The sequence below is a fragment of the Canis lupus genome, chromosome 13 (genome assembly GCF_011100685.1).
Source record: "Canis lupus familiaris isolate Mischka breed German Shepherd chromosome 13, alternate assembly UU_Cfam_GSD_1.0, whole genome shotgun sequence".
Classification (NCBI taxonomy): domain Eukaryota; kingdom Metazoa; phylum Chordata; class Mammalia; order Carnivora; family Canidae; genus Canis; species Canis lupus.
In genome coordinates this window covers 1,824,611-1,847,365 of record NC_049234.1, presented here as the reverse complement: position 1 = coordinate 1,847,365, position 22,755 = coordinate 1,824,611, and the positions used below count along the sequence as shown (strand labels likewise).

The window sequence follows — 22,755 nt, the reverse complement described above, 5'->3', positions numbered from 1 at the left end:
CTTACAAATCAATGTGGAAGTGATAAATAAGCATATAGAAAAATAAAAAAGGGAAGATGTTGGAAAAGGCAATCAGCCATTGACCCTGAACTTCCCTGCATGTTATTGCTAGGTATGAATAGGATGCAAGGCCCTGAAAGCTATTAACTGGGGCTGGTTCTTAGGTTGTATTTACAGAGAACAACTTTGAGGGATGTGGTAAAGTCTCTCTCCAGGTCAAAGAGCAGACTCACTCTAAAGAGGGTGGATCTGTTGTGCTCATGTTCTTGGCTGTGCCATCTACCTACCACATGCATCCAACCCCTGAGGGCCCTTCTGCATTGCCCTTGTGGAACCCAGGGCAGGGTTGGGGGAGCAGGCAAGAGGAACCAATGCCTGTATGATACTCATGTTGCTTGTCGTGCCTGGAGCAATAATGTTCTTTGTTTCTGACCCATGAGTCTTATGTCTTCTGTCAGCAGCAATGGAACACTAACTGGCTGATTTATTAGCTTGCATATGGTAAAATCACAGACTCTGACAGTAATTAGTTCACAGAAAAAAAATAACTGGCCAGTAAACATGAAAAGATACTCAACTTCACTAATACTTACAGAAATTCAAATTCAAATTAATAACACAATATTCTTATTTATTATTCTGGCAGTTTAAAAAGACAGTTCCAATTTCTTTTTCTTTTTCTTTTTCTTTTTCTTTTCTTTTCTTTTCTTTTTCCTTTCCTTTCCTTTCTTTCTTTTTCTTTCTTTTTTTTTTTTTTTTTTAAAGATTTATCTATTTATTCATGAAAGACACAGAGAGAGAGGCAGAGACATAGGCAGAAGGGGAAGCAGGCTCTTTGCAGGAGCCTGATGCAGAACTTGATCCCGGATCTCGGGAACACGACCTGAGCCTAAGGCAGCCGCTCAACCACTTAGCCACCCAGGTGTCCCTACAGTTCCAATTTCTGCACAGGTGTGGGAATTAGCATTTCCACTCTATTTCTGGAAGGTAATTTGGCAATATCTATTAAATGCTTCAAAGTATATGTCTAAGATTTTGTTTACAGAGATTCCAATGCAAGTGTGTATTTATTTCAGCACTGGGTGTATAGTAAGAAATTAGAAGCAAGTCAGATATCCATTAACAGGGGATTAGTTAAATATAACATGCAGATCTATAGAATGGATTACTACACGATCATTAAAATGAATATCTATATATACTAACACAAAAGACATCCAAGATATATCACAAAAATTTTTTTAAAGATTTTATTTATTTATTCATAGACACAGAGAGAGAGGCAGTGACACAGACAGAGGGAGAAGCAGGCTCCATGCAGGGAGCCCGATGTGGGACTTAATCCCGGGTCTCCAGGATCACACCCCAGGCTGCAAGCTGTGCCAAACCGCTGTGCCACCAGGGCTGCCCCTCTCACAAAATCTTTAAAAAATTTTAATATAGGACATGTTAGTTAATTCCATTTTTTAAAAAAAATTTAAATAAGGACTGCGCTCAGACATGTCTTTCTTTTGGAAGCATTCCCTAATTATCATTCTCAGAGCTGACTGCTGCCTCTCTGTGTCTCTCCTCTATCATAAAACTTATTACACTTCGCAATTCCCTTTTTAAAGTTTATCTCCTTTAGTTGACTGAGATCCTTGAGTAAAAAAATGACATGTTATTTAAAAAAATATTCTTAGCATCTAACAGTTTTTGGGATACAATAGGATCTTAACAAAAGCTTTCTGAATGAATAGATTTTCCTTACCCTTTCTTTTCTAAATAAGTGATTCTTAATTTTTCAATGGGAATATATTTTACCTCCACCTATAACAGATTCTTTCCTTTAGAGAAGGACTTGAGTTTCTGTGTATGGAGAGGTGCTTAGTGGGAAACAAAAACAGATATGCATAAGTGGCTGACAGTGGAATAGAAAGAGATGTATATGTTCTGTTTAGTGATGAGGACAAGTAATACATTCATAGTAATTCACTCTTACCCACCATTTCTTGAAATTCTCTCCCTTTTTGCTTTCCATGACATACTTTTTCTACTTTTCTCCTCTCTGGGTCTTTGTTCCAATATTCTATCTCAGCCTAAAAATACCTGTACACCTCTTCATTTCTCATTGTCTCATATTTAAATCCTTCCCATCTATCAAGGTCCAAATCAAATACCACCTTTCTTTGAGCCTTTTTACCTCCCCAGATGGAGAAATACTCTCCCTTTTCCCTTTTCTAACTCCAATAGTTTTTTTTTTTTTTAAAGGGAATCTGTTTCTTAGCTCTTATCACTGTATACCTCACGTTATAGTTATTTCTATACGTGACATCTTCCTGGTAGGCACATTCCTTGAGGGAATGATTTCCATTTGGCTAAGCTTTGGATTTTCATAGCACCTGGCAAAGTGTATATACAGTGAATGTTCAAAAAGAAAGTTGCTGAATGAATGAATGAATAATTCACGAATGAATGAATGAATATACACATACTGGGTGATTCAGTCCATCACTGGCACATAAATATTCTCCACAAATAAGTACAGAAGGTGAAAGCATGAACTTTGAAGTCAGTTTTCAATTCTTAGCTCCATTAGCTACGAGTGCTTGGGCAAATTAATTTCTTCAACATGGATTCTTATTTCTAAAAAGGAGATAGTAACAGAACTGTCTCAGGAATTTTGAGAGTCAAAAGAGACAAGGCATCTCATATAATGCCACATAGTAAAAGCTTCAAAAATGTTAGTTATGAATTATTTATCTTTCTCATACTCAAAGAACACTTCTGAAGCTTGAGTGTCATTACCAGAATTGGAGAGGTTGTGATTAAGAGTCTTACTTGCTAGATTTAACGATGGGTTGGGCTTGTGAAAAGAAAATAATAAACCTTGGACCTGGATATTCAGGAACACTGTAATCATAGTTTAATATAGTTTTCTGCTGCACATCTATTAAAACGTGGCCCTCCATGTTGACTATGAGAGATAAAGGAGTATCTCTTCTCTGGACTGCCAGTGACTGTGAAGGAGTTAGTTCTTTGGTTTAGGACAGTCATAACCAGAGGTGGATAAGATGTGGGAAGGCAGTAAGATGTGGAAGAGGGCAAATGAGCTTAGAAAGAGCATATTTAATATGCCTATTGTTTTTTGTAATGCAAATCATAGAATATAAATTCAAAATTACAAAATTTTGTGATTCAAAGTTCAAAATTATCTTCTTGGTAGAGAGGTTACACAGAAAATCAAGTGAAAAGAGACATGTTTCTGGTATTGTCTCCAGAAGTTCTCCATTAAAATTAATATATAATAGCTTATGAAAATTGGCTGTCACATTGGAAAGCAGAGTAGGGCTTTAAAGAAAAAAATCTAGTAAGTTTTGATGTGCAAGGCAAGGTTGGAATAAGGCCATAATATAAGGCAATCCAAGCTGGGAACCATTGCGGGAAGCATGAGGCAGTTAAGGGCAATGAAAGTGGACTCCACCAACACTGGCACTTAGAGGAGGAGGAGTTATGAAGAGTTCAAAAAGAGAGATTTGGAAGAAAGCCAAAGACAAACTTTATTTAGTTTACAACTTTGTGTGAGGCTGGCTCTGTGGTTACATACTTCAATTTGAACATTACAGACAACTCTGAAAATTCAGAAAACAATAGAAAACTACTATAGAAGCAAATCCCCAAATATGTCGGCTATGTTTGTCAGGATTTTCCTTTGTAGGCCTTCTATTCCTTGGTTAACAAAGGGGTATTAATACATTTACTCCAAATAAACTTCTGCTGAAAAAATTTTACATTGTAGTTCTGTAAGTACATTTGCAAAAGCACATTTAATCCCTTCCCTTATTATAAGAATGTATTTGTCTTCAAAACTTCTGATGAAAAGCTAATAGTGAGTACAACTAGTATTTTAAAGGTAATTTTAGTTAATTGTCCATTCAGATACACACTGTGCCATAAATTTATAAACCTCAGCATGATGCTCCCATAGGATAAAATCCTTAGGTCACTGCTCTACAACTTGAGCAACTTATCTAATGACTCTGAGCCTCAGTTCTCTCATTATAAAATGCAGGTAATAAAAACTATTGTTTTTAGGCCATGTTAAGGATTTTTTACTTTACCTTCATATCAATGGGGTATCTTTGAAGGGTTTTAAGCAAAGAAGTAATGTAGTCAAATGTATGTTTATTTTAAAAGCTCTGGATCCTGTGTAGGCAACAGATTAAAAAGTACAGCAGTCAATATCTAGAGTATGGTTGGTGGAAATAGAGTGATGTGTGGAAAATTCTTGGGACATAAAAATGTGTCGACTAATTAGATAGAAGGAGAGGGAGGTGTCAAGGATGACTCCCAGGTTTCTGGCCCAAGCAACTGTGTGGATGCTGAGGTCATTTACTGAGTTGGATAAGACTGATCCATCCCACTTGGGTGTAGGTTTGTGGTATATGTAGGGTAGAGGAGGGGAGATCATGAGTTCATTTTAGGCAAGCTGAGTTAGAAGTGGCAATGAGCTATTCAAGTGGAAACCTGGAGTAAGGAGTTGGCTATTCTGAAGAGTGGAAGAGGGAGTAATGTGTTGATACACAGCTATAGGTTTGTCCAGCCTTAGCCTTTTGTTAGGAGAGTGTAATGAAAAGACAGATAAACAAATGAGGCTATTTATTTGCAGAGGGTGTTTTAAATGATGAATTAAGACTATGAACTAGTTAAAGGGGGATGAGAAAACAGAGTGAGCTGATGGACAGGGAGAAAGCAGGGGTAGGTTTATACATAGTTTATACAAGTTTATATATAGTTTTAACGAATGACTATAGTGGAGCTTGTTGAGTGAGCAGGCTGGAGAGACAGAATGCTAGTAAGATGAGATGGTGGATGAGTGCTTTAGGAGGCAGAACAGTTTGGAATGATGACAAGGTCCTGGGCTTATGTGTGACAGTGAGTAGTTAGGTGTTGTGAATGTCACTTGAGTGAGAAGATCAAGCTGGAGTTCTGGCTGGGTCATATGCAAGGATATTGATGGCAGTGAAGGGTGGGGGATGGGTTAAACGGATGATGGGTATTGAGGAGGACACTTCTAATGAGCACTGGATGTTCTATGTAAGTGATGAATCACTAAATTCCATTCCCGAAACTAATATTACACTACATGTTAACTAACAGAATTTGAATAAAAACTTGAAAAAAGGAAAAAAAAAAAGCCATATGGGCCAGAGACAGAAGTTCTGAGAATTAGGGAAAGTGACCAAAGAGTGAGTAGATGACAACAATGGAGGGGTAGGGGAGGATAGATAATTAGATGGAATGAGTCTCAAAGGAGCAAGGAGATTTAACAGGAGGGTCGAAGTGAAAAGGCAAGTGGCATTGGTGAGCAAGAATATCTTATCTTCTGAGGAAGGAAAAAGATGTGAGAGAATGAACAGTCTCCACCTCAGTGGGTTACAATGGTGCACAGACTCCCAGGGGACAGCAAGATTTTTATCTAAGGTAAAGGGGCTGGGGAAATGCCTGAAAAGAGATTGAGGTTTAGGGGAGTTCACTTATCATAGATCAAGGGCTATGTGCAAAGGTTTGGGAAGTAGAAGAGAGGAGAAAAAAAGTGATGCAAACCAGTGTCTATATAAGAGAGTATAAATCCCTGGGGCCTGGGTGGCTCAGTCGGTTAAGAGTCTGACTTCTCTTCAGGTCATGATCTCGGGGTTCTGTGATCGCCCCCACATTAGGCTTTGCACTCAGCCTGGAGTCTGTATCTCCCCCTACTTGTGCTCTCTCTTACTTTGTCTCTGAAGAGGGGATAAATCTCCTACTGTGGATAATGACTAGGAGAGAGGGCAGAGAGGCATGTGTTGGAACTGAGTCCTGATTTAGGAGGGTTAGGGACAATGGCTGTGGTTTTAAAAGTTAGCCTACTGCTTCTTCCTGAGGGCTGGTTTGCATTATGTGTGTTCTCTGAGAAGGATTCTTTTTTTTTTTTTTTTTTTAAGATTTTATTTATTCATTCATGAGAGACACACAGAGAGAGAGAGAAAGAGGGAGAGAGAGGCAGAGACACAGGCAGAGGGAGAAGCAGGCTCCATGCAGGGAGCCTGATGCAGGACCAGATCCCTGGACTCCAGGATCATGCCCCAGGCCAAAGGCTGCACTAAACTGCAAAGCCACGGGGGCTGCCCTCTGAGAAGGATTCTTAAAGAACTACAACTATTTCAAATTCATAGCACAAAGTCTGATAAATGGCATACACTTAATAAAATTTTTAAATTAATGAGTGAAGATAGGTGCTGTATAAAGTTAGCACTTTTACCTTCCTAAACAGTCTTCTATTCTACAAAGATCTTGTTTTATGTACTGAGCTCTTCCATTTTATTCTGCAATCACACCCACTTTTAACAAGCTTTTCATTAGCTCACTAATCTTCCTTGGTCTTTCAGTTAGGAATTGACATTGCTCACCTATTCTCTAGGTGAGTAGTAACACAATTAAACTAAAAATCAAATGCAATCATACTGTGCTTCATATGGTAGCAATTAATTATTCTCAAGGAGTAAATCTGGGCTCTGTTTGGTATGATCTATTTAAATAATTTTATTATGTGCTTTTAGGTTTGAAAGAGATGATGTGAATGATCTTTAGTTACATATCTATAACTGAGGATTTATTATTAATGCCTGCACTGAATAACTTCAACGAAAGAGGACTATTCCAAGGAAGTCTAGTTGCCAAAACATAGTTCAGAAAACTTGAATATCTAATACTGAGTCATGGGAAGTGGGAACAAGTAAATTGGTTTCACTGGAAAACATTCCACATGTAACACATGGTACATTTCAAATGACTGTCAAGATTATATATTTTTTATAACATTTTGTTTTCCTATCCATTATTTGAAAAAATCTAAAAAATTAGCCAGCCATACATAATAAACTGTACTCTAAGCATATGTGGTCTTTGCATATGAATATATTTTAGGTTGTATATCTGCCAGTTGGTAACAGCACATGTATTTTTGCATTTAAAATGTTATTCCACAATTTGTTTCCATTTGATGGCTAATTTGGGAAGATCTGCATATGTGTTGGCTATTTAAAAATGTTTCTGGTACAAAGAATATTTTGGCACTTAATTTGTTTTTATTATTTAATAGTACTGCCAAGACTATTAGCAAGGTTGCAAATGCCCATCTGTCCTCATAGATAAACAGCTCTGAATGCTGTGTGCAGGGGCTGCTGAAGCTGGGCCACTGCCCCTTGGCCTACTCAGTCACACTAAGCAACCTAGGAAAAGGATACAGAGAAAGGGTCTTCCCTGTATTTACGTGGATAATAAAGAGCTGGTGGAGAGGAGATCTAGCAAGTGATGTATTCTATCAGTTTTGCTTCAATTGATTGTCCTTTAGTTTGTATTAGGTGAAATAGAGGTAGAGTAGCTGTGTAAGGCTGGTTAGGGAGCACAAAGCTGGAACCTCCATTCAGGACTAAGTTATTAAAGCCCGATTGTAGCAGAGAATGCTATCTTTATTACTCCTTCCCCCGCATTTCCAGATTTCTCAGGATGCCAAGTCAATAGGTGATTACAGTAGGAGGAAGAACAGCTACTTTTTTACCATCACCCATGTTTTTTGTTATAATAATACTGATGTGGTATTATTATTACAGCTGTGGCAGAAGAAACTGCCTTGTGAATAATCCTGTATAATTTACAAAGATTTTCCTTGTACACTGTCTTAGTGAGAAAAATATTATTCCCATTTTGCAGATAAGTTGACTACAGCTCAGAGAAGTTAAGTATTGTGTTCAAGAACACATGTTTAATAAGACAGACCTATTGGCTATAAATCCTATGCTCTTCAGCTCATTGCCTTTAAAGAAGAAAAACACACCTCATAATGTGTCATTTACAATTTCCATGTTCTCATTTTTTTAATGTGGATTCTTAAGAAGAAGAAATCTGAATGTGGAATCTATTTTGATCTTTATCAAATATCCCAGTCTTTTTAGTTACTTAATTTGGCAAATGTTTTCTCTTTAGTAGGTTTTTTCCTTTTAGCACTTTGAGTATGTTATTTCTCTGCCTCTGGACTGCATGGCTGCTGATGAGAAATCAGTTGTTAATCTTGTTGATTATCCCATATATTTATGATGAGTCAGTTTGACAGTTTGGGTTTCGTGTGGAAATCTTTGGGTTTATTCTACTTGAAGTTCACTGAGCTCTTGGATGTGTACACTAAAGTTTTTCATCAAATTTGGGAAGTGTTCAGTCATTATTTCTTCAAATATTCTCTCTCTCTTTCCTTTCCTTCTAGAATTCCCATCATGCATATCTTGATACACTTAATGATATTCCACAGGTCTCTGAGGATCTGTTCATTTGTCTTTTTTCTTTCTGTTCTTCACTCAATAATCTCAATCTAAATCATATATTTAAACTTATTAATTCTTTCTTCCCTACTCAAATCTGTTGTCAAGCCCCCTAGTAAATTTTTCATTTCAGTTACTATGTTTTTTTTTTTTTTTTAATTCTGGGATTTTTAGTTGATTCTTTTTTCTTTATAATATCTATCTCTTTATTGCTATATTTGGTGTAAAGTCATTCTCATATTTCCCTTTAGTTCTTGAGATATGGCTTTCTTTAGATTCATAGAACATATTTAAAATAGGTGGCTAAAGTCTTTGTCTAGCAAAGTCAATATCTGGGTTTCTGAGGGACAGATTCTATTGATTGCTTTTCCCATATAGGGGCCATACTTTGTTGTTGTTGTTTTTTTTTTTTTGCATATCACATACTTTTTGTTGTTGTTGAAAATTAGACAACTTAAATGATATAAAATGTTATTATGTTAATGGATATTAATTCTTATTATTATTATATTGTTAATAAATAGTGGCAACTATTTATTGGAATCAGATTGTCTGATTTAGTGGAAATCAGATTGTCTCTCCTGCCCAAGGCTTATCATTACTATTTGTTGTAACTATTATTTGTGTACATCTATGAACCAATTCTAAAAAGTATGTATTCTTTGTTGTATCGACATTGAAGTCTCTACTTGATGAGCTGAAGGGTCAGTCAATGATTAGAGATGTCCTTAATAGTCTGGAATCAATAAGCCCCCATGTCTTTACTGAGGTGCTCTGTGCCTGTTGAGACATACTTTCAACTCTGCCTTAGCTTTCCCCTCCTGCTTGCACAGTCTTAAGGTTAACCAAAGGTAAAAGAGTGTAGGGCCTTCTTGGGTCAGCGTTGTGCATGTGCAGAGCCTGGGGCAGGTGTACAGCCCTAAGCATGTGTATGCTGTTTTGGTTTCCCAGGAATCTGTTGGGAGTTTTTCAAAGCCTCTGTAACATCTTATTCTGCAGCTTTTCCTTTTAAACTTTTTGGTTAGTTGAAAGGTTTATCTGTTAGCCACTGCCTTAAGCAGCCTTAAAATTAATCAATCGCCTTACATGCTTTCTGATATACACCCTTGCAGTGGGGTGGAGCAGAGACTTTTCATACTGGAATGTTCCTAGTTGATAACTTTTGAAAGAGTAATTGTGAAACTCTTATTTTGTGATAGACAGTTTTTTTTTACCTCACTAAACAAAAATATATACTGCATTTATAACAACATCCAAGTGGTATTAAAACCAAATATATTCCCCAGGGGGAATGCACTGGAAAGATTAGAGATAGATAGGTTATGGAGTTTTTAATTGATGACTGGAAGAGAGTAGGTGAGCGAAGAGTTAAAATATAGAAAGGTCTGATCATGAAATGTGGACTGAGGGGTGATTGGAAGAGAAAACATCTATGTAGAAATGGGGATAAATGAACAACAACATAATCATTAAAACCTGATAAGTTAAAAAAAAAAACAAACCCAAAACCCACCATTGCCTTTATACAATACAGATGAGGTTTCTATTTATAATTACGACTTAACTGTCCTTCTAAATATGAAGAACATTTCTTATAATCAGCTATTTAGAATAACAACAGGAGAAACATTCATTACATAGACCAAATACAATTGAGTAGAGATACTTTTCAATAGTAATTAAAAACATGTATTCTGATAATGATATTTGCTGATTTTCTGGTTTCTACTTCAAAGTATTTATCTACCATTTAATTATGACATATAATACAAATGTTTGTAATCTCAAAAGTTTTTAGTTTATAATATTTCTTTTTATATGTATTTGCTTTTTAGTTGATTTTGAAGAAGGAAAAGAAAAGCTTCTATACATCTTCAACTAATAGAAGTCATATAAAAAAAAAAACTTAAAATACTGGAACCAGTTGAGAAACCACAAGTATTCAAATGCAGGAAATCATGATTTTATAACATTTGAATGTGATCTACTCTTGGGAAACAAAGCTAACCAAACCCTATTTCTGTACAGGAAATATTCCAGCATATAGTTGTAATACATTGTGGTGAAGGGGTACAGCTGCAGAGTTTTCACCTGTAATGCCCCACTGGTATTGTGGCTTACTGCATTGCATCAAGGCTGCCTTCCTGTCTGGAAAACCCTCTAAGTACAAACAAGACTCTAAGTCCAGATTTTATTTTCCCTTGGTATCAAAATATGGTAATTTAAGAGCCCTGAGAAATACTTTTTAGCCTTTAAAAGGAAATATGTAACATTCTTTTATTAGGATCTATGTTTGGGTTGGTTTTTCAAAAAACTTAACATATGACCCAGTTATCTTATCAATTTATCAAGCTACCAAGTTTCAAGCAAATGCAGGTGTGTAATATGACATCTTTCAAGATAATATTTTTCCTTAAAGAGAAATAACAAAAATATATTAGGAATTTCTGAGTCAAAACTAATTTAAAGCAGGGGAAACTTTATTATTTTATGGTTTCTCTGAATAAGAATACAAGTCCTAAATTCAGTATTGTGTCCTAGTCTCATCTCTAACTGTTCAAGTATTTTACTCACTTGCATGAAACAATGAAATGTACATGGTATACTGTAAAGAACACTAATTGGGTATACTGTAAATAATACTAATTGACAATCTTAGTTGCTAACTGGTTTTGTCACCTTGAATTGAAGTCACGTAACTAATCTGAGCCTCCATTTTCTTATCTATAAAAAAATTAGGAGAATGGGAAAGATTATTCTAGCTCTTCCCAACTCTATAGTAATATATAAATGCATAAAGTAATATATAGAAATAGATATAATAATATATATAGACATATATAGTAATACATAAACATAAATGCACAAATACAGGATTTGCTTCTTAAAGTTTATATTTTAGGAATAGAGTTCCTATTTTAAGGTACACACTGTATACCAAAATTTACATGATTTTATTCTAATCCTAGTGGTAATTCTGTAAGTTAGTTAAGGGTATATCCATTTTATAGATGAGGGCAAGAAAGTTCCAAAGAGTTACACAACTTGCCACGGGTCTCAGTGATAATAAGTTATAGGGCCTGGAATGTTGGATTCTAGAATTCAGGAAGCTTATTCACTTCATTATACTGATTACCATATTTTAGGTACCTGATTGTATAGGATTTTAAAACTGCAACCTGATAAGGAAGCTCATAAACCAAATACTTATAATGCAATAGTTTGCTATGATTGTTCTTAAAATTAAAAAGTTAAAAATACAATAATCATTGATAATCACTCTTAAAAACGTTTTCTAATGAGAAAGAGAACTATAGTACAGATAGTACAACCCTTAATAATTAGTAAGAAGTCAATAGGGATTACAGAATAACTTTTAAAAATGTGAAAATATGGGATCCCTGGGTGGCGCAGCGGTTTAGCGCCTGCCTTTGGCCCAGGGCGTGATCCTGGAGACCCGGGATCGAATCCCACATCAGGCTCCCGGTGCATGGAGCCTGCTTCTCTCTCTGCCTGTGTCTCTGCCTCTGTGCCTCTCTCTCTCTCTCTCTCTCTCTCTCTCTCTGTGTGACTATCATAAATAAATAAAGATTTAAAAAAAATGTGAAAATATTTTAGAACAAAAAGCAAGCTTAGCATATTTTATAAAGGCTTGTCACAAATGTTTATCCTGGAATAGAGGTCAACAAACTTTTTCTGGGGAAGACTAGATATCAAAAACGTGAGGTATATACATATATAAAATATAAGGATATGTACATACACACATACAAATAATGTGCTGTTTCAACTATATGACCCTGCCTATTGTAGCATGTAGATAATACCTCAATGAGTATATACCTGTGTTCTAATGAAATTTTACTTATAAGAACAGATGATGGGCTATATTTGGCCTTCAGGCCATGCAGTTTCCTGATTCCTCAATCAGATAGAATAGTGTTGTCCTTACAGAGGTTCTTTAGAGTATATCTGTTCAGAAATAATTCCCCATGAATCTATCATGTTTCTTCCACACATCTGAGAGATAAAGGCATTGTTTTTGTTCCAGGCTATTTTTTCAAGGATATATGTAGAGCAAATAGCTATGGAGACAGAGATAATGTCTCCTTACAAGGAAAAGGACAGGAATGCTTACTGCCCATTATAAAAGATTCAGATTCTCTACATTCAGGGTTCCTTTCCTGTACTATAACTCACTGTGTGTGCAAGTATCATCTGGCTCTTTTCATCTTGCCCTAAGGAAACGCGGTAGCACGTATGCACTCTGTTGTAGTTAATAAGGTGTCATTCATCTCTGATCCAGCACTTGTTTTCTATCAGTACCCATGGGAATGCGGCAAGCTAAACCGTTAGACTAGAAATGAGGTAAAACTCAGACTATTCACAATTTTTGACAGTATTTGTATTTAATATATATTTTATATGTATCATATATATCACACACATATCACATACATGTATGTATAAGAATGAGATTAATTAGCCTCTCAATTATACTTAATTTATTCACTGAATATTGTTTCTATGAATTCTTACCTTTGGCAAGCTGCTAATAAGCAGGCAAGAGTGACCTAAGATTGTGACTCTGCTGGAGGTATGATAAGAATTATTTGCAGGCAGGAAAAAGAAAAAATAATAAAAAATTAAAGATAACAGGCCTGCCTAATTAGCTCCCAAGTAAGATGTAGTTTTCTTTGTTTTTTAAGATTATTTATTTATTTATTTATTTAAGACAGAGCGAGGCAGAGTGTGCACGCATGTGCATATGCATGAATGGGAGGAGGAACAGATAGACAAGCACAAGCAGATTCCATGCTGAGCACAGAGCCTCATGCTAGGTTTGATCTCACAACCCTGAAATCATGACCTAAACTGAAATCAAGAGTTATATGCCTAACTGACTGAGCCACCCAGGTGGCCCTGTGTAGTTTTCAAAATAGTAACCTCTGATTTTCTGAATAAGTGTCCTAGAAGAGTAAATCTCAGTGTAGTAAAAATGATATTGTATGCAAATTCCATTAACATTCCTAAGGAATTATGCCCAAATTCTGGCCCCTCTCTATCTTCCTAGACTAACCTCCTACTTCTATACTACAAAGGCCTTTAGCTACTATCAATTTGTCTACATCAATGCTTCCTGAAATGTCATACATCTTTCAAAACTATTTTCTTCACCCCCTCCCAAGAAAAAACAAAACAAAAAAATACCCCTTTCTTATCATCCAAATTAGAGGTGATTTCTCTTCTGAACTCCCAAAACATACATAGCATTAAGTTTTCTTATGGCATTTAGTAATACTATTTTGTGTTGTAGTTATCTATGCATATTTATATATATGGAACTTCAGCTTGGATACTGTTGTAACTTCTTGCCTCTCCTCAATGGAACCCTGTGTAGAATAAGCACACAATCCTAGCTGCTACTCTTCTTTGTTCAAAACTTTTACCGGAAATATTGCAAAGGTCTACTTGTCCTCTGCCTGTTCATTCAGGAGGCTTCACAGATCTACTAGACAGATCATGACAATAGCATGTAAAGTCCAGACTATAACGAATACTCAGGCAGTAATTACCTTGGCAATTACTTTGAGGAGACAGTCTTAATGCATTAAACTAATCTTATTTTATTTTAGACTTTCTCAGTCACAGTCAATACACACTTAGTACTATGACAGGCATTGGAGATCAAAGATAAATATCATACAAACTGCCCTCAAGAAGCCCAAACTAAAGTTAAGAATCAGCAGTACAAATAGGCCCAGGGTAATATGGGTGTTCTAAAGAGGGGCAATGTTCCCAGCCTGCATGGAGAGAATATCAGGGAAGGCTTCCTCAAAGAAGAATCAAGGAATGGACATAGGAAAATAACAAATTCATACATGTACAAAATATGTCTTATCTTTTCAAGATGCAACTTAAGGCATTCCCTGCCTGGAAGTATTATAAATGAATACAAAAATTCATACCATTAAATTAAATGTGAACTGTCGTATTTCAGATATACATAAATCCAGCTGATAAGAAATGACAATGTAATTGGCACAAACCGTTGGGGAGTATCTATTTAAAAAGTGGATAAAATGTACTTGATTATAAATTTCAAAATCAGGAAGCATTAATTTTTTGTTATTACATATATAATTAAATTTTGTTCACAACACATAAAACTACTTAGAATTTGAAAACATATGTTCAAATCTGATTAAGTAAACTTGAGTAGACTGTATAGTTTCCTAAAACAATCATATTCCCAAATGACCATCCCAACACTATAACCCCAAAGTGGAATGCAAAATAAAAGGAATCAGGCATATCTATAATATATACCCTTACAAGAAAACGTGAATGCCTTTGACACTGATTATGATTCTTTTCCTATATTTGTCATGTCAAATTTGCCCAAAATAATGACTTATAGTAGTTTAGTGCCAATCAGTCTTAGCCTTATACTTCTCTGATTTACCATTAAGAACAGCCCCAGGGTGTTAGAAAATATGTGTATTTACATACCAACCAAACATATCAGACCACAGCTCTGTTCATTTGGTTTGTTTTCAGGCTTCAGGTGGCCAAGGGAACAAAGAAGGCTCTCATAGATACCTATAATTTTCTAAGTCTTGCAAAAGCATCTCTTAGAATATTTACAAAGAGGCAAATTTCCTGGGCTAGAATGACTGGCTCTTTCTTCATAAATTTGCAGATAGAATTTCTGGCTGTACTGACCACCATTATTTGGGGGTGACCTATGTCCTGTTAAGCAAATCATCATGTAGAAAGAATGTAATGTGGAAAAGATGAGTTTTGGGAATGCTTTTTAAGACAATTTGGTTAAATTCATAACACATCATAGACTAGAATAAAAGCCACAGACACCTAATCTGCTGTTAGGGGTACATCACAGGCTTTACGTGGCAAATTTTTCTCTAAGATTCATGGAGAGAGAAAAAAGCAACAGAAAACTAACAAATAGTATGACAGGAGTTAAAAAAAACCCAAAAAGATGCAACAAATAGTTGTGCCCATAGGTCAATTTTTATATTCACAGATAATGATCAGCACCTTCGTGGGTGTTCCTCATTATGATTTCTTCCCCTAACCCTGCTGCCCAAGGGAAAAAAAGTATTCTTGGAACATGTCACTCTTAAAAAAGTAAAAAAAAAAACCCACAAAAAACAAATTCTTTTATATTTCCTAATATAAGCAGTTCATAAAATTTTAGTAAACCATTAAAATAGACGGAATTAATTTTATAGAGTTTTCCATAAAAAAAAAGACAATGGCCGGCAGCCTGGGTGGCTCAGCGGTTTAACCCCGCCTTCAGCCCAGGATGTGATCCTGGGGACCCAGGATCGAGTCCCACATCAGGCTCCCTGCTTGGAGCCTGCTTCTCCCTCTGCCTGTGTCTCTGACTCTCTCTGTGTCTCTCATGAATAAATAAATAAAATCTAAAAAAAAGAAAAAAAAAAAAGACAACAGCTTATTTTTAGGGTTAAAAAAAGTATAAAGTTTTTTTTTTTTTTTGCCATTTCTTACATGATTATACAATATTTAAAGGCTTTGGTTTTCATTTAGAATTCTTGATATGCAAAATCTGACCATTCCAAAGAGCATCAAGATGATTCTGCCCCTGAAAGAAAAATATAGGATTACAGGTTCTCTAAAAGGTACAATCTGGCACAGGTCTGAGGAACTGAGGGTTGGTCTGAGTTTCCTTGAATATAATGAATTATGATTTTTTTTCAACTATATATCCTCAACCCCAGGGCTTTATTATATCTTAACTGAATATTATAGCTTAATAGTTTGATCTAAGTATTTAAAAAAATCCTTTGGCTAAAAGCCAAATTCAAAGCACTTTTTTTTTCCTTTGGGTACGAAAACATATCTATTTCTAACTTCTGGCCTGCTTCTCCCTTTGGACCTCATCCCCGACAGACATCTGTATTTTGTAACTTTTCCTACATTCTGGCTCTGAAGATACTCTGAGTTTTGGCCTAATAATCCTTTCCTGTTTGAATCCATCAGTGTGAGAATTGCAGGATTGCAAAGGACTTTGGGAGGTCATATAGACATCAACTTGCTGCTCTGGACAGCCCAAAACCACGAAGACAAATGACATTTAAAGACATGTAGAAAAAATTTCAAGATTTCTCTCATCAACACTGGAGTGCCTCACTATTAGAAAATGCTTTACGATATAGTTTTCATTTTACAAAAATGTTATTTTGCAGACATCATTGCTTTCCATAAAATGAGCTACCATATAGCTTATATACTTAGTCCACTAAAGGGATATTTAAGACTGAGATAAATTATTTGCTGGGCTCCAATGGTACTGAACTGGGGCACGGGAAGTACTTAGCTTATATGACATTAACATCACTTTATTGATAGTAATGCAAATGCTGTAGATATTGTCATTCTCATTAAGTTTGGTCTTCAGCTTTAATTTTAATCTATTTGATCTACTTTAACATATAAATGAGAATTACTATCTTCTAGGTTTATTTTTAATAAAAACAGCTAAAAGTAGCATAACTGGTTCACTTACTAGCTTGAGTAAATTCTATTTGTAGTTTCTTTACCTATTAAACTATAATGAAAATATGGAATACCTAAGATTTTGGGAAGAGTTAATAAAAGAATATAGGTAAACTGCCCAGCAAAATTTCTGGCACACAGAAATTGTCCAATAAATGCAAGCTGCCTCTTCCCTCTTAGTGAGTAATCAATCAGTGATTTAATTTCTATGAGCTGGAGAAACTATGCTGACAAACTATGGAACAATCAATGTATGAAATGTTGACAGAGGACTTGATAATGATGGATAAGATGGATACCATCTGATCAATTTTAACATCACCAGAAGAAATGAAATAAGCAGACACCATGCACCCTTGCTTGTGATGCAACAGAAGGAATATGGTGTCAACTGGGAGGTATTCTTTAAAAAAAAAAAAAAAAAATACAACTCAAGGCGCCTGGATGGCTCAGTTGGGTAACATCTGACTCTTGACTTTGGCTCAGGTTGTGATCTCAAGGTCATGAGATCAAGCCCTTTGTTAGGCTCCACACTCAGTGCAGAGTCTGCTTGAGATTCTCTCTCCCCCTTGCCCCTCTGCTGCTCCCCTTGCTCATGCTCTCTCTTATATAAATAAATAAATAAACAAACAAATAAATAAATAAATAAATAAATCTTTGAAAAAAATACAACTGACATATAATCAAGCCACCATAACAACTATTTAGATTACAGAAAATACACAGAGAACAAGAAAATATTAAATAGTAGTATAAATTGTGAGTCAAAATCCAAAATTTAGAAAATTCTATAGGTCAAATAATCCAATTTCTTCAACAAATAAATGACATAGGGGACAAAAAACGAAGAGAAGGAACTGATGATATATATGTAAGAACCATATCAATTGAAGGTGATGTGTGGACCTCAGTGGGATTTTTTAAAAATTTATTTATTAATGAGAGACACAGAGAGAGAGGCAGAGACACAGGCAGAGGGAGAAGCAGGCTCCATGCAGGGAACCCGACGTGGGACTCAATCCTGGGTCTCTAGGATCGGCCCTGGGCTGGAGCAGCGCTAAACTGCTGAGCCACCCGGACTACCCAGGATCTTGATTTAAACCAACCAACTGTAAAAAATACTTTTGAAACAAGAGAGGAGAATTTAATGTAGGCAATTATATGATAACAAGGAATTACTATTAGTTTTGCTGGCTATGATAAAAAATAGTTAAGTTATATTTAAATATATTTACCTGTTACCAATTCTTACTGCAGTCTTTATGGGTGAATGATAAATGGTACTTTAAGAAAAATACTCCAGAGAACATTATCAACATCAACAAAAGACAATAGGATATTGACAATTCCTAAAGATGTGTGAAAGACCTACAGTTTATTACAGTATTTCCTCCACTTTGTATATTTGAAATTTTTCATAACAGAAACTCAGAATTTTTTTCAAAGGGCATCATTAGATTTTTTTCTCAACTAAAACTGATCGAATGATAGATTTCTTTTTTAGGAATAATATAACAAGCATATCAATTAAAAAACTTTTAGAAAATTTCTTGAAGCTTTCTTCATAATCAGTTTAGGAGTCATGTTAGAAGATGGAGTTCATATAACAGAAATAACTGATGAAACCATGCAAATATCTTAGAAAAGGTCATATTTGTATTGAATCAAAAAACAAGAAGTAAAGGAAGAAGGAGAAAAAATGAGAGCTAAAAAAAAAAAAACTACAATCATGGGAGAAAATACTTGCAAATCAAATATCCAGTAAGGGGTTAAAATCTAAAATCTATAAAGAATTCATATAAAGTCACCAAAAAAAAATGCCAAGCAATGCAATTAAAAAATGGGCAGAAGATCTGAATAGACATTTTCCCAAAGAAGACATACAGACGGGCAAAAGGGAGATGAAAAGATACTTGACATCACTCATCATCAGGGAAATGCAAATCAAAACCTCATACCTGTTAGAATGTCTATTATCAGAAACACAAGAAATTACAAGTGTTGAGGATGTGGAAGAAAGGGAACCCTTGTGCACTATTGGTGAGAATATAAATATATGCAGCCACTATGGAAAACAGCATGGAGGTTCCTCAAAGAATTAAAAATAGAATTACCATATGATCTAGTATTTCCAATACTGGGTATATATGAAGAAAATGAAAACACTAACTTGAAAAGATATATGCACCCCTATATTCACTGCAGCATTATTTACAATGGCCGAGATACGGAAACAACCTAAGTGTCCATCGATGGATGAACAAAGAAAATGTGATATACATACACGATGGAAAAATACTCAGCCATAGAAGAGAATGAAATCTTGAGCCACTTGCAACAACAAAGATGTACTTTGAGGGCATTATGCTAAGTCAAATAAGTCAGACAGAGAAAGACAAATGCTGTATGACTTTATTTATATATAGAATGTAAAAACAAAAAAACCATAAAACCAAGTTCACAGAATAGACTGGTGGTTGTCAGAGGCAAGGGTGGGGTGAAAGGGGTTAAAAGGTACCAATTTCCAGTTATAAAATCAGCATGTCATGGGGATGTAATGTGCAGCATGGTGACTAGAGTTAATACTGTGTTGCATATTCAAAAGTTGCCAAGACAGTAGATCTTAAAAGTTTTCATCACATACATTGAAAAAATTTTTGAATTATGTACATATGCTAACTAGATTTAATGGTCATTTAGCAATATACACAACTATCCAATCATTGTGTTATATGCCTGAAACTAATATAATGTGTTAGTTATACCTCAATTCAAAAAGTGCCATCAGAGATACTATCAGCTGATACATTTTAATATACTCACAATAGTATTTGAATAATTGCTTGACAGACTGAGCTTCTTTACTACCACCAGATGAGAGCACTGGGATTTGGGATTTAGTTATTTTATTAGTCTGTGTTGACTATATTAATATGATTGTATTTATGCATGTCTATTTTATGGTCATGATAAAACAACTACTTAAGAGTTTCAAAACTGTGTATTAATTTTAAAGAGATCAATGTATTGCTTGGGAATAAATGTAGGGTTGTGTATCTAGAAGGAGTCTAATTTATAACAGGATAAGCTATTGGAGAGTTGATTCTTCAAGACCATTTTTTATTCTGAATATGCTAAACACACTACAACAATCACTAGCGGTACCTTACATCAAAGTTTAGCTTTGAATTTTCTTAATGTTCTTAATATAGTGTTTTAAAAAAAATCACTAATTTGAGTACTCATTTTTTTAAGATAAACTTTTAATGAAATAGGGAGCAATTCTGAAAGCTTGCTATTTCACACAGATATCCTGTGAATTAGCTAAAGAGAAAAAGCTACTGGTCAGTGTTTGGAATCGATCTCTCTTCACAGAGAAAAAAAAGATGTCATGATAAAGGGTAACATTAATGGAATTATTGTCTATTTTCAAAGAATGGTTCAAAGTTGGCTTATGTAGCAAATATTTTTCTAAGGCTAAATATTTTTCAATTGGCAAACATAAAATTGAATGCACATTATGTACATCACAAGATCACTGTGATCTATCTATCTATCACTATGAAGTTTGAAAGTTGTGTTAAAGAAGCTGGTTGTGGTGAAAACGAGTCCTTTGAGAATCCTGGTTCAGCTTATATATGTGATACCCACAAAAGCAAAGAATCACATCAGTTATCTCTCTTCATTGAAAATGCCCTTTGATGAGTATTATTTCCTTGAGATAGTTCAAAGAGGCTGTCTTCTATACTGCAGGTGGGCAAACCATTCCAGTCCAAAATACAAGAGAACTTTTAACAAGAAAACACACTTACCAAATTCCTTCTAATAGTAATCTAAAACCAACATATTATTTGGCTGCTTTTGGCAGCATTCTGAGCATCTCATTCAGTGATTCACCACTATGTGGCTGATAAAGCAGTGAAACGATGGTTGCCATCTGCAGTTACTTATTTACATAAGTCTAGGCTTTCAAAATGTTGTGACTGACACCAAGATAGTGAAACTGTCTGACACCCTCTGGCTTAGGTCAGCTTTATAAAACACAAGAGGGTCTCTCCCATTAATGAATAGTGTAGGTAATGACATAGAGAGAATACTCTTTTATAATAGTAAAACTAATAAAAATGCATCACAGAGTTGAATATAGAATCTGAATGGAAAACAAGAGGTGTTTTTCAAAAAGTCTGTGTTTGGAAGAAGCTGCTGCTTTAGACCATTCCACAGATAGGCAACACTTAAGAAACACTGATCATATGTGTAAGTGTATTTTACGAAGGACATCTTCAAGAGGACCCCTTGAAGTACCTCCAAATCAATACAATGTAAGAAATATTTCTTACATCAATCTACAAGTATATCTTCATCCCTGTAGTTAAGAATGTAGATTCTAGAATCAAAAAGCCTGAGGTAAATTAAAAAAAAGGGGGGGGGGGCAGCCCCGGTGGCGCAGTGGTTTAGCGCCGCCTGCAGTCCGGGGTGTGATCCTGGGGTCCTGGGATCGAGTCCCACATCGGCTCCCTTCAGGGAGCCTGCTTCTCCCTCTTCCTGTGTCTCTGCCTCTCTCTCTCTCTCTCTCTCTGAATAAAAAAAAAAAAAAAAAGCCTGAGGAAGGACCCTACCTTTGCTATTCAGTAGTGGTATGCCCTTGGAGAACTTTCTCATCTGTAAAATGGGAGTGATAACAGTTTTTTATAACATTGTGAGAGTTAAGCGAGATTATGATATGATGCTTTTAGCACTATGGATGACACTAAATAGGAACACAATGGGAGGAGTAAAAAACATTACCTCTTCTCATCCTGAAACCATAGGGTCTTTTTCCAACTTTATTTTTTTGTTGTTCTTGTTGTTCTTGGCATGCTAATGCTTATCAAAGTTTGTTGGCTGGTATATGACAGCATATGATGATACAGACCAAAATTTAGGCCTTGTCATTTGTTATCTCATGACCTTTCTTAAAGAATTGACCTCTTGTCTCTAATATCTTCTATTCTCTAAAGAATGAATCTTATCACTCAACTCTCTAATTAGAAGATCTACCAAAAACTTCCTCCATAGACTCAGGCATAAACTAAATTAATAACTTCTTTTCTAATTCCTTCTCTCTATCCTTCAATTCCTTCTCCACAAATACTGAGCATCTACTACCGCCCATTCTCTAGGTGACTGGGAAACAATGATGAATGAGGAATAGGGCCCTGTTCTCAGGGAGCTTACTGTGTAGTCAGAGTGTCAAATAGTTAAACCCAATGTGACTCCAGCAAAGAACCCAAGGAAATGGGCTATTGTAGGGAAATGGCTCTGCCACGGAGCCTTGACTAAAACTTCTAAGTCAACAGTGACCTCAAGCTGTGAAATTCACAGCTTTTTTCCCAGTCTACCATGTGCTCCGTTGGTACTCATGGTACTGCTGAGTCTCCCAGGCTTCTTAAACTTTACACTATGCCTAGATTTGCTGACATTGTGTTGTTTCTGTTGGGCTGGCGAGACTGGGGACCTCAAAACGGCCGGCCCCAGGCCAGCAACCTCCCAATAAGGCCGCCTTGCCGCCCTACCCTAACTTAGTTTACAAAGACCTGTAATCCTTGCCCTAGTCGGAATGCCGCCCCGCCCCCACCTTCCCGCTGAAAACTTTTTTAAAAAGATTTTATTTATTCAGAGAGAGAGAGAGAGAGAGATAGAGAGAGAGAGGCAGAGACATAGGCAGAGGGAGAAGCAGGCTCCATGCCGGGAGCCCGACGTGGGACTCGATCCCGGGTCCCAGGATCACACCCCAGGCTGCAGGCGGCCCTAAACTGCTGCGCCACCGGGGCCGCCCTGAAAACTCTTTATAGACCACTCCTGCTCCGGTTTGCCCTGGGGGCTACTTCCCTCCCTCCGA

General features: G+C 36.0%; 1 protein-coding gene across 8 annotated transcripts in view; it reads right to left on the bottom strand.

Moving 5' to 3' along the window:
* Window positions 1-22,755, bottom strand: part of VPS13B (vacuolar protein sorting 13 homolog B) — a 734,128-nt gene that overhangs the window by 97,568 nt on the left and 613,805 nt on the right. The gene's annotated exons all lie outside the window — the stretch shown is intronic.